We start from the raw sequence: 12,116 nt of genomic DNA, 5'->3' as shown, positions 1-12,116 counted from the left end.
TTGGTTTGTGCACTGGTCCTAGAGTTGCCAGCTCATCCCTTTAATCCCGAACACATTATTAATTTTGTGGCTGATTACGGTGGTAATGAAACTCACTTGGTGCCTTATCTGCATTAAATTCGCCTCAGAACCTGTGTAATTCATATGTGTTCTGGATGAAAGGGATGACGTAGCAACCCTAATTGGTCCAAATCATTTCTGGGATTATGGTGTGGGACTGTTTTTCAGGGGTTGAGCTTGGTCCCTTAGTTCCAGTGAAGGCAAATCTTAAGACATCAGCATATCAAGACATTTTGGACAATTTCATGCTCCCAACTTTGCGGGAACTGTTTGGGGATGGCCCCTTCCTGTTCCAACATGACTGTGCACCAGTGCACACACAAGGTCCATGAAGACATGGATGAGCAGGTTTCTGGTGGAGGAACTTGACCGGCCTGCACAGAGTCCTAACCTCAACCCGATAGAACAGCTTTGGCATGAATTAGAGCAGAGACTGTGAGCCAGGTCTTCTTGTCCACATCAGTGCCTGACCTCATAAATGCGTTTCTGGAAGAATGGTCAAACATTCCCGTAGACACACTCCTAAACCTTGTGGACAGCCTTCCCAGAAGAGTTGAATCTGTTATAGCTGGAAAAGGTGGGCCAACTCAATATTGAACCCTACGGACTAAGACTGGGATACCATTAAAGTTCATGTGCATGTAAAGGCAGGCGTCTCAATACTATTTGTCATATAGTGTATATTTGCATCCATTTAAAAAATATATGAAGGTATGGGGGTTCTAATGCTCCTTTCCCAATAGTGCAAACTTTCCTGCGACTTTGGACATCAGAGACACATGACAAGTTGTACCCCATGATTTTCAATGATAACCATTCATATCTGTGCGACTTCAAGTCGCACTGACTTCACTGTACTACTTTGGTCCGACTTTGATCCCGAGTTAAGGTCCATAGACCTCAAGTTTACACAGGCACTCCCTGAAATCGCGGCAAAGTCATGTGACTTTCAAGTTGCGGCAGTGTGAAAGGGGCTTAACTAATCTTCAGGTCCAAGGCCTGATTCACACCTATGCATTTTTTTGTGCATTTTCTGTTTTGCAGAAACACACTACGGTCCATTCAACATGGTTTCCGATGGGTCACATTCACATCTGTGCATTTTATGGAAAGGGCCAGGGACGTTTTCTGTTTTTTAGTTCCATAGACTTCAATGGATTAAAATTGTGTGAAGCAGACCTTAAATATTATTTTAACATGTGTGCAAAAACAACACAAAAACATCTCTGGCAGTGAAGTGATTTTTAATAAATATATATCTGAAATAACCCCTTGCCGACCAGCGCACGATGATATACGTCGGCACAATGGCACGGCTGGGCAAACGGGCGTACAGGTACGTCCCATTTAAATCATGGCATTGTGGGAGTGCATGCACCATTGCGTACTCCGTGACCGTACCAGTGGGTCCCGCGGACTCGATGTCCAGCGGGGGCCTGCGATCTTGTCACGGAGCGGCAGAACAGGAAGATGTCTATGTAAACAAGGCATTTCCCTGTTCTGCCTAGCAACATGATGCAGTGTCATCCTGTCATTGGGAGCAGTGATCTCTGTCATATTGTAGTGAGCCCATACCCCCACAGTTAGAATCACTCCCTAGAACACACTTAACCCCTTAATCGCCCCCTAGTGTTTAACCCCTTCCCTGCCAGTGTCATTTAAACAGTAATCAGTGCATTTTTATAGTTCTGATCGCTGTATAAGTGACAATGGTCCCAAAATAGTGTCAAAAGTGTCCGATGTGTCCACCATAGTGTCGCAATCACTAAAAAACCTAGATCGCTGCCATTACTAATTTAAAAAAATTATAAAAATACCATAAATCTATCCCCTATTTTGTAGACACTATAACTTTTGCGCAAACCAATCAATAAACGCTTATTGCGATTTTGTTTACCAAAAATTTGTAGAAGAATACATAACAGCCTAAACTGAGAAAGAAAAAAGTTTTTTATATGTTTTTGGGTGCAAAAAGTAAAAAATGTTGCTATTTTTTTCAAAATTTGGCTCTTTTTTTGTTTACAGCGCAAAAAATAAAAACTGCAGAGGTGATCAAATACCACCAAAAGAAAGCTCCATTTGTGGGGAAAAAAGGACGGGAATTTTGTTTGGGTACAACGTTGCGCGACCGCGCAATTGACAGTTAAAGGGATGCAGTGGCGTATCGCAAAAAATGCTCTGGTCAGGAAGGGGTTAAATTGCATATTTTTATTATTGCTTTAAGACCCCTTTCACACTGCACGTGCTGGCGACACTCGTTTAAGCTGCGCTTTAACACCACTTTTCGGCTTCTAGCGGGACGCTTTTAAACCCAGAAAAGGGGTTAAATCCTCCCGTTTTGCGGCGCTTTCAAATTGCTTTTCAGTCTCTGCCCATTCAGTCCAATGGGCAGGGGCGTTTTGGAAATGCTAAATACAGCGCTCCCAGCCCACCCCAAAGATGCTGCTTGCAGGACTTTTCATAACGTCCCGCAAGCGCACCGCCCCAGTGTGAAAAGTCACACTGAAATTAACGGGAGGCGGTTTTCAGGTGCTTAGCGGAGGCTATTTCCACTGCTAAAGCGCCTGAAATCCGACCCAGTGTGGAAGTGGTCTAATAGCAATAACACTGATATTTGGCATTGGATATGGAAATAGACTTTCATTTTCGATGCCATATTGCCCCCTCCATCTGAACACATATAAGTGCTAATTTCTTCCACCCAGCAGGGCTTTCCAGGGCACGGCCTGAGCCCTAGAGTGTCGCCTGGGCTACTTATCCATGCATTGGCACTGCTATAAAAGAAAGGGATAGGAATTTAATCAATTCGTACTTTCATTCAGCCAGCACAAGACTCTTAACTGAAAATCTCGCCTAAGTGGTACCATACTGGAGCTGAGAACTATAAATCACAGCGGGGAAATATTTAATAAAGTATGTAGCTAGCGCGGTATGTTAATCTTGGCCTATTAGCTGGTCACTGGTCTGTACAAGCTGTCTCTAAATCAAATCTGATTTCCTAGGATTACACTAATGCTTCTGTTTATTGCAGTGGCATTGCTCCGGCATGTTTTTGGTGGCTTTTATTACTGCGTTGGCATATTTAAAAGCCTGTGATGTGACAGCAAACCCTTGTCACAAGGCATAACAGATTCACATTGTCCAATGTTTCCTATAATTAGGGCGCTGAAGCCAATTTAAACAAAGTTACGATAAATTCGATAATCTATACCATGGCTGCAAATCCCTTAGAAAGGCTTTATTTAAACTAAGAGGGGGGTGTTGTAATCCTCTTATGATGGCAAACAATGTACGTCTGTTTGTTTAGTATAGCGAAGGAAAAAAAATCACTATAGTAAATCTAAAAATAGATATGGTATAGTTTACTTTCTTGGGATTATCATTGGGATTAACCCCTTCATGCCTAAGCCTTTTTCTGACACTTGTTGCTTACAAGTTAAAATCAGTATTTTTTTGCTAGAAAAGAACCCCCCAACATTAAAAAAAAAAAAAAAAAAATATAAGAGGTCTTTCAAATGCAATTGTTTTTGAAGAAATGCACTTTCACAAATTAAACAAACAAAAAAAACAAACAGTAAAGTTAGCCCATTTGTATAATGTGAAAGATGATGTTCTGCCGAGTAAATAGACACCTAACATGTCATGCTTTAAAATTGCACTCGCTCGTGGAATGGCGACAAACTATGGTACTTAAAGAGGAAGTAAACCCTGATGAGTTTACTTCCTCTTTGATTCCCTGCAAAGGTAAAGCATAATCGACTACTATGCATCGCATAGTAGTCCATTATATGTCACTTACCTGACACAGGAGCCAGCGAAGTCACCGCTGTCCCCTGTAGTTCGGAGCGTCCATCTTCTCAGTGGGTCTCGCTGCTCCGCCGCTGTCATTCGGCGAAGCCGCGATGATGTCACTCCCGTGCATGCGCACAGGAGCTGCCACTCGTAGCATATCGCCGTTGACAGCGGCGCGCTCAGTGCACCTGCGTGCCGCTGTCTACGGCGCATGCGCCGTAGACAGCGGTGCCTGTCTTTCGGGAAATATCTCCTAAACCGTATAGGTTTAGAAGATATTTCTTGGACCTACAGGTAAGCCTTAATCTAGGCTTACCTGTAGGTCAAAGTTAGTTGTAAGGGTTTGCAACCACTTTAAAAATCTCCATAGGCGAGGATTTACATTTTTTTAATGGTTACCAGTTTAGAGTTACAGAGGAGGTCTTGTTTTAATATTATAGTTCTCACTCTAAAGATCGCAGCGATACCTCACAAGAGTGATTTGAACATTGTTTACATTTGCGGGCTCGACTTATGTTTGCGTTCACTCCTGCGAGCATGAAGGGATGAGAGCCTTTTAAATTTTTTCTCTCTTATTTTTTTTTTTTACACTGTTCCTTTTATTTATTTATTTTTTTGATCACTTTTATTGCTGTCACAAGGAATGTAAACATCCCTTGGGACAGTAATAGGCAGTGGCGGGTACTCTTTATGGGTCCTCTTTGATTCCCTGCAAAGGTAAAGCATAATGGACTACTATGCATCGCATAGTAGTCCATTATGTGTCACTTACCTGACACAGGAGCCAGCGAAGTCACCGCTGTCCCCTGTAGTCCGCAGCATCCATCTTTTCGGTGGGTCTCGCTGCTCCGCCGCTGTCATTCAGCGAAGCTGCGATGACGTCACTCCCGCGCATGTGCACGGGAGCCGCCACTCGCTACATATCGCCGTTGACAGCGGCGCGCTCAGTGCGCATGCGCCGTAGACATCAGTGCCTGTCTTTCGGTTTAGGAGATATTTCTCAGACCTTAAGGCTTACCTGTAGGTCAAAGTGGTTTGTAAGGGTCTACAACCACTTTAAAGTCTTCAGTAAACTGGTAGTGATGTCATGACATCGCTTCCGGGTTACTAGATCCGAGACCCGATCAAAGCCGATTGCGGCATTGTTTAGGTCTCCGGCCAGCCATCGGACATGCCAGCTGGTCGGGCGTCCTGGTGGGATGGGAGAGCCCAGACCAACCGTGGAAGGCAATGGGAGGGGGGGGGGACATCCCCTTCCGCTGCTTGTGATAATGATCGAGCAGCTGTCTAGCTGCACTGATTGTTATCATAAAAAAAGCCAACCATCGGTTCTAAAAAACAGTTCTGTGTGATGCCTGCAGCTGCATATCATCCCAGTACAACCTCTTCAAGCCAAAGGTCACATATTTGTTTGTGCAATTAGTTTCCTAACAAATCGAAATTCGGACGAATTTTGCATCTTTCATTCGTTATATTTCTTTCGTATTCGTTGTAATTTGTTATTTTTTTATTCGGACATTTGGATGCATCCGAATGTCCGAATAAAAAAATAACAAATTACAACGAATACGAAAGAAATATAACGAATGAATTTGAATGAATTCGACATGATTCGAAATTATTTTAACCGCATTCAAAATTATTTCAACATGATTCGACATTATTTCAACTGCATTCGAAATGATTTCAACATGATTCGACATTATTTCAACTGCATTCGAAATGATTTCAACATGATTCGACATTATTTCAACCGCATTCGAAAATATTTTGTGACCCGACTTTAGGGCCATGTATCTCGGGGTCAAAAACTGTCTGTTGTGGTTTTTACTTTTTGACACTTTTTTGGTGAATGTGTAGGGGTACAATGTACCCAATACCCATTCACATGGGGGCGGTGGAATTTGAGGGTCCCCTTGTTAAAGGAGACTTACAGATTCTGAGAAGCCCCCCGCCCGCAGACCCACACAACCAGGGCATGTGGCCTGGTATGGTTCGGGGGGTTGCTCACTCATCCCCACTATCCTGACCTATCTTGATTTTGGGGGGACCCCACAACATTTTTTTTAAACTTTGGCGTGGAGTTCCCCTTAAAATCCATGCCAGACCCAAATGGCCTGGTATGGATTTGATGGGGGCATGCCATTTTTTTTCTTAATTCTGTTATATACTACACGGACTGCACTATATACTCTGAACTGTATTATATATACTATAACAACAACTATATAGCCTGAACTGTATTATATATACTACACTAACTGCACTATATACTCTGAACTGTATTATATATGTAGTGGTACCCCAGTAAGGGCTGCTAAGTGTTGTGGCCCACCTGTCACCCTGCCCAGCCAAGCCTAGCATTCAAGTCCTCAGTCACTCCAAGGCAATGAACTGTCCATTAACTTTGGTTTTTTTTTGTGTTTTATTGAGGGGATTGAATTTGGATGCAGTATAGGAAGTATGGAATGCTCAGTGAATTTTACATCAAATGGGATGACTTTTAGAACAAAGAATTGGAACAACTTATATACACTACGGTATATACAGATCTCTCTTCCCCGAGCACAACTCTTATTGCAGACCATTACTACTCAGCTCCTCCAGCTCTCTACTTGCTTGAGCTCCCAGGCACAGCTAGTACAACATAGGCCTGACACTGGCTCAGCCAGGCCTTAGCAACTGCTGTTTAGTGTGGTATTGAATTGTATTATATATACTATATGGACTGCACTATATAATCTGAACAGTACTAAATAAACTATCCAAACTGCACAATATACTCTGAGCAGTATTATATATACTATACAGACTGTACTATATACTCTGAACCAATAAATACGGTATATACAAAATTAATGAGGACAACCTCCGCCAAGACATGAAGATTTCTTCATCCTGTAGTATTTCTGTAATGGATAAAACAGAACAACATCCTATTCTGACTAACTGGACACATTACACATTTGAGAACCAGATGATAAGCAATAGACTCAGTCCCACTCAATTACCAGGGTACTGACTCTTGATGCCCGCAGTGTCCCTTCCTCTGTGGCACCTAGGCAACACAGCTTCTCCTGGCGGCCTGCTGTTATTGCTGGAGCCTAAGCAACAGCTGGCCTACTTGTGAATGTTTGTAGAAACTATTCAAGGGAGCCCTTTCTTTCTGCCACTCTTCTTCTCTGAAGAGACAATGAGCCACTAACCCCTTTTTTACAGGGTAGCAACTCGCACAAATTACACTCACCCATTGGCCCAAAGGAATCTTCGCAATATGTCCGTGCTGAATGAATTATCTTTGCAAAGTGTCCTTTCTCTTTCTTTTCCGAATAGCACTTGAGCAAACACAATGGCCTTTGGCTCAAAGATCTTCGCAAAGTTGTTTTGCTTACGTTTATCAAGCAAGGTTACTTTAAGTTTGTGATCTCTGTTGACAACTTGAACTCAGGTTTCTTCTTTTGGCGATCAGGTATCTTCTTCTTGGCTGGTTATAGATGAGAGTCTTTTGGTGTTAATGCTTTATGGAGCTCCACTATCAGTCTCTGCTGCTGCTTTTATTTGGGCTTTTGTTGACAAACTCGTTTACCTTAACAACCTACTAACAGAAAGACATCTCTGTTGCTGTCAATTAGTGAGGCAATCTCAAATTCTACCTCAATATGGCATTCTACCATCATACATGCCATAGGTTATATATTACTTATTTATTCAGGGAAGCCTATGCCACACCCACTTAACAGCTGTCCCTAAGCCACCCCCATCAAATCATTCTCTGCGCCTATTACCTTTTGTACCACCACTCCCTCCCTTTAGAATGTAAGCTCTATGAGCAGGGCCCTCCTGTACCTTTCGTATTAAACTGTACTGTAATTGTGTTGTTCCCCCTATACATTGTAAAGCACTGCGTAAACTGTTGGTGCTATATAAATTGTGCATTATAATAATAATAACAATAATAATAATAATAATATTACTTGTTTACTGTAGCTATAGAGACAAAAGAATGCTGAAACTGTCAACTAAAATACAACAATGGTATCTAAGTTCCCATTGTTTGAGGACAGCTTTTGTTTGAGAAGTGTTCTCAAACAAACTCAGCAGTAATCTTATTTCTGTTTTTTATGACCAACTACTAAAGAGACTGTCCATTGTCACCTTATGTCTGATTAACATAAAAAAAATCATATTGTTTAACAAACGCAACACAAAAGTGTCTTTAGTAAAGCATCTTTGCAAAGTGTCTCTGGCAAAGTGTCTTTGCAAAGTGTCTTTGTGAACTAGGGGTTTACCCCCTCTAGGTAGGCTACCCTGATTATGACAGGAGAAATCCTCTGTGGCAAAAGGATTTTTCTCACAAATGAGGAAATTGGCAGTTTCAATAGTTCCTTCCTTCATTTGTAAGGATAGAAGGGAAGGGAGAACTTAGATAAATAGGGAAAATGGTTGCAACAGATAATAATAGAAACCAAAAATAGTTAGAATGTAACATTTATTATAAACATACAGTAATTTAAAAAGTTAATCAGGCTGTACAAAGGTTATATATTTGTGTGATATCCCAACATGTTTCGCCTATTTGGCTTCATCAGGGGATAATGAACCAACTGGAAGACACAAAGAACTATGCAGAGGAATACAAAGATATGTCAAAAACAATTACAAAGACAAACGCATACAGTGCCTTGCGAAAGTATTCGGCCCCCTTGAACTTTTTTTGCCACATTTCAGGCTTCAAACATAAAGATATAAAAGTTAAATTTTTTGTGAAGAATCACCAACAAGTGGGACACAATTGTGAAGTGGAACGAAATCTATTGGATATTTTAAACTTTTTTAGCAAATAAAAAACTGAAAAGTGGTGCGTGCAAAATTATTCAGCCCCTTTACTTTCAGTGCAGCAAACTCACTCCAGAAGTTCAGCGAGGATCTCTGAATGATCCAATGTTGTCCTAAATGACTGATGGTGATAAATAGAATCCACCTGTGTGTAATCAAGTCTCTGTATAAATGCACCTGCTCTGTGATAGTCTCAGGGTTCTGTTGAAAGCGCAGAGAGCATCATGAAGACCAAGGAACACACCAGGCAGGTCCGTAATACTGCTGTGGAGAAGTTTAAAGCTGGATTTGGATACAAAAAGATTTCCCAAGCTTTAAACATCCCAAGGAGCACTGTGCAAGAGATCATTTTGAAATGGAAGGAGTATCAGACCATTGCAAATCTACCAAGACCTGGCCGTCCCTCTAAACTTTCAGCTCAGACAAGGAGAAGACTGATCAGAGATGCAGCCAAGAGGCCCATGATCACTCTGGATGAACTGCAGAGAACTACAGCTGAGGTGGGAGAGCCTGTCCATAGGACAACAATCAGTCGTACACTGCACAAATCTGGCCTTTATGGAAGAGTGGCAAGAAGAAAGCCATTTCTCAAAGATATCCATAAAAAGTCTCGTCTAAAGTTTGCCACAAGCCACCTGGGAGACACACCAAACATGTGGAAGAAGGTGCTCTGGTCAGATGAAACCAAAATCGAACTTTTTGCCCACAATGCAAAACGATATGTTTGGCGTAAAAGCAACACAGCTCATCACCCTCAACACACCATCCCCACTGTCAAACATGGTGGTGGCAGCATCATGGTTTGGGCCTGCTTTTCTTCAGCAGGGACAGGGAAGATGGTTAAAATTGAGGGGAAGATGGATGCAGCCAAATACAGGACCATTCTGGATGAAAACCTGTTGGAGTCTGCAAAAGACCTGAAACTGGGACGGAGATTTATCTTCCAACAAGACAATGATCCCAAACATACAGCAAAATCTACAAAGGAATGGTTCACAAATAAACGTATCCAGGTGTTAGAATGGCCAAGTCAAAGTCCAGACCTGAATCCAATCGAGAATCTGTGGAAAGAGCTGAAAACTGCTGTTCACAAATGCTCTCCATCCAACCTCACTGAGCTCGAGCTGTTTTGCAAGGAAGAATGGGCAAGAATTTCAGTCTCTCGATGTGCAAAACTGATACAGACATACCCCAAGCGACTTGCAGCTGTAATCACAGCAAAAGGTGGCTCTACAAAGTATTAACGCAAGGGGGCCGAATAATTTTGCAAGCCCCACTTTTCATTTTTTTATTAGTTAAAAAAGTTTCAAAAATCCAATAGATTTCGTTCCACTTCACAATTGTGTCCCACTTGTTGGTGATTCTTCACAAAAAATAAAAAAATTATTTTATAGCTTTATGTTTGAAGCCTGAAATGTGGCAAAAGGTTGAAAAGTTCAAGGGGGGCCGAATACTTTCGCAAGGCACTGTATACTGTATAGCATTACATAAGGAAAAACATTAATTATAGCTCATTTGCCATTGTCCGCACCATCCCAAGGCTTACCCCAAGAGAGCCCCCAAAAAAGATCACCACCGTAATCAGGACCAAAGAGGAGAGTGGGCACTGTGCGGTCACTTTTGGACACATAGCGACCAGGCTGAAGAGGAAGAGAGAAGTATTCAAACAACTGCATTTCTAGCCAATAAGGCTTTATTTAATAAGGCACCATTTTGCAAATAGCAAAGGTGCATAGGGGATGACCCTAAACTGTCATTCCTAATAATTCATAATTCAGGTGCCCCCTTCCCTCCTGGACTCTTGTTCCCTGGCTCACCTCACACTGAGCACATGTACCCTGGGCTTTTATATAGTATCCTAAAATGCAATACAGCACTTTTTCTCTGCCAATTGCCAGGACTAGGGATGAGCCAAACACCCCCCTGTTCGGTTCGCACCAGAACCTGCGAACAGACCTAAACTTCGTGTGAACTTTAGAACCCTATTAAAGTCTATGGGACTCGAACATTCACAATCTAAAGTGCTAATTTTAAAGGGTAATATGCAGGTTACTGTCCTAAAAAGTGTTTGGGGACCTGGGTCCTGCCCCAGGGGACATGGATTCATGAAAAAAAAAGTTTTAAAAACGGCCCTTTTTCCGGAGGAGTGATTTTAATAATGATTAAAGTGAAACAATAAAAGTGTAATATTCCTTTAAATTTCGTAGCTGGGGGGTATCTATAGTATGCCTGTGAAGGGGCGCATGTTTCTGGTGCTTAGAACTGTCCCTGCACAAAGTGTCATTTGTGCAGGAAAAAAAGTATTTTAAAATCACTTGCGGCTAAATTGTCGGCTCCCTTACTACAGAGAACACTCAATGAGTGTTCTCTGTATTAGCCGACAATTCATTCATTCATTGGTAAAAAAAAAGCGTGGGGGTTCCCCTAAATTCAATTACCAGGCCCTTCAGGTCTGACATGGATATTAAGGGGAACCCCGTGTCAAATTAAAAAAAAAATTGACGTGGGGATCCCCCTAAATATCCATACCAGACCCTTCAGGTCTGATATGGATATTAAGGGGAACCCCGCATCAAATTTTAAAAAAAATTGACGTGGGGGTCCCCCTAAAAATCCATACCAGACCCTTTATCCGAGCACGCAACCTGGCAGGCCGCAGGAAAAGAGGGGGGGACGAGAGAGCGCCCCCCCCCCTCCCTCCTGAACCGTACCAGGCCACATACCCTCAACATTGGGAGGATGCTTTGGGTGTCTGTGACCCCTCAAAGCACCTTGTCCCCATGTTGATGAGGACAAGGGCCTCATCCTCACAACCCTGGCCATTGGTTGTGAGGGTCTGCGGGCGGGGGGGCTTATCAGGATCTGGAAGCCCCCTTTAACAAGGGGACCCCCAGATCCCGCCCCCCCCCCCCCCGTTTGAAATGGTAAGGGGGTACAAAAGTACCCCTACCATTTCACAAAGAAAGTGTAAAAATGGTTAAATAAGACAAACACACTTTCCTGGCCGGCCGGGTAGCGTGCTCGCACAAGGGTCTGTTGTGGACTTGGGGGGGACCCCCACGCCGATTTTTTTCGGCGTTGGGGTTCCCCTTTAAGTTCATACCAGGCAGCGGGGCCAGCGACGTCTCCTTCGCGGGCCCCGCCTACCTGGAGACGCGATCGAAATGAGCGGACTTTCCTCCGCGTGTGTGGGCGAGTCCGTTCATTTCAAAAGTAGGGCGGATAGTACGGCGGACTTAGTACGCCGTATTAGTCTGCTCAAAAAGTGCCGTGTGTGGGCAAGTAGCCCGTTCGGAAAGTCCGACGGACAGTCTGGCGGGAAGTCCGCCAGACTAAGTACGTCGGACAGACGGCTACGTGTGTACGCGGCTTTATAGTACGTATTTGATTGTCAGTGCGTTCTTGTCCGCTCGTTTTCTGATTTTTCA

Source organism: Lithobates pipiens, unplaced genomic scaffold (genome assembly GCF_037356315.1).
Source record: "Lithobates pipiens isolate NorthernLeopardFrog02 unplaced genomic scaffold, aLitPip1_a1.2 Scaffold_19, whole genome shotgun sequence".
In the NCBI taxonomy this organism is placed as follows: domain Eukaryota; kingdom Metazoa; phylum Chordata; class Amphibia; order Anura; family Ranidae; genus Lithobates; species Lithobates pipiens.
Note: the sequence above shows the minus strand (reverse complement) of the source record.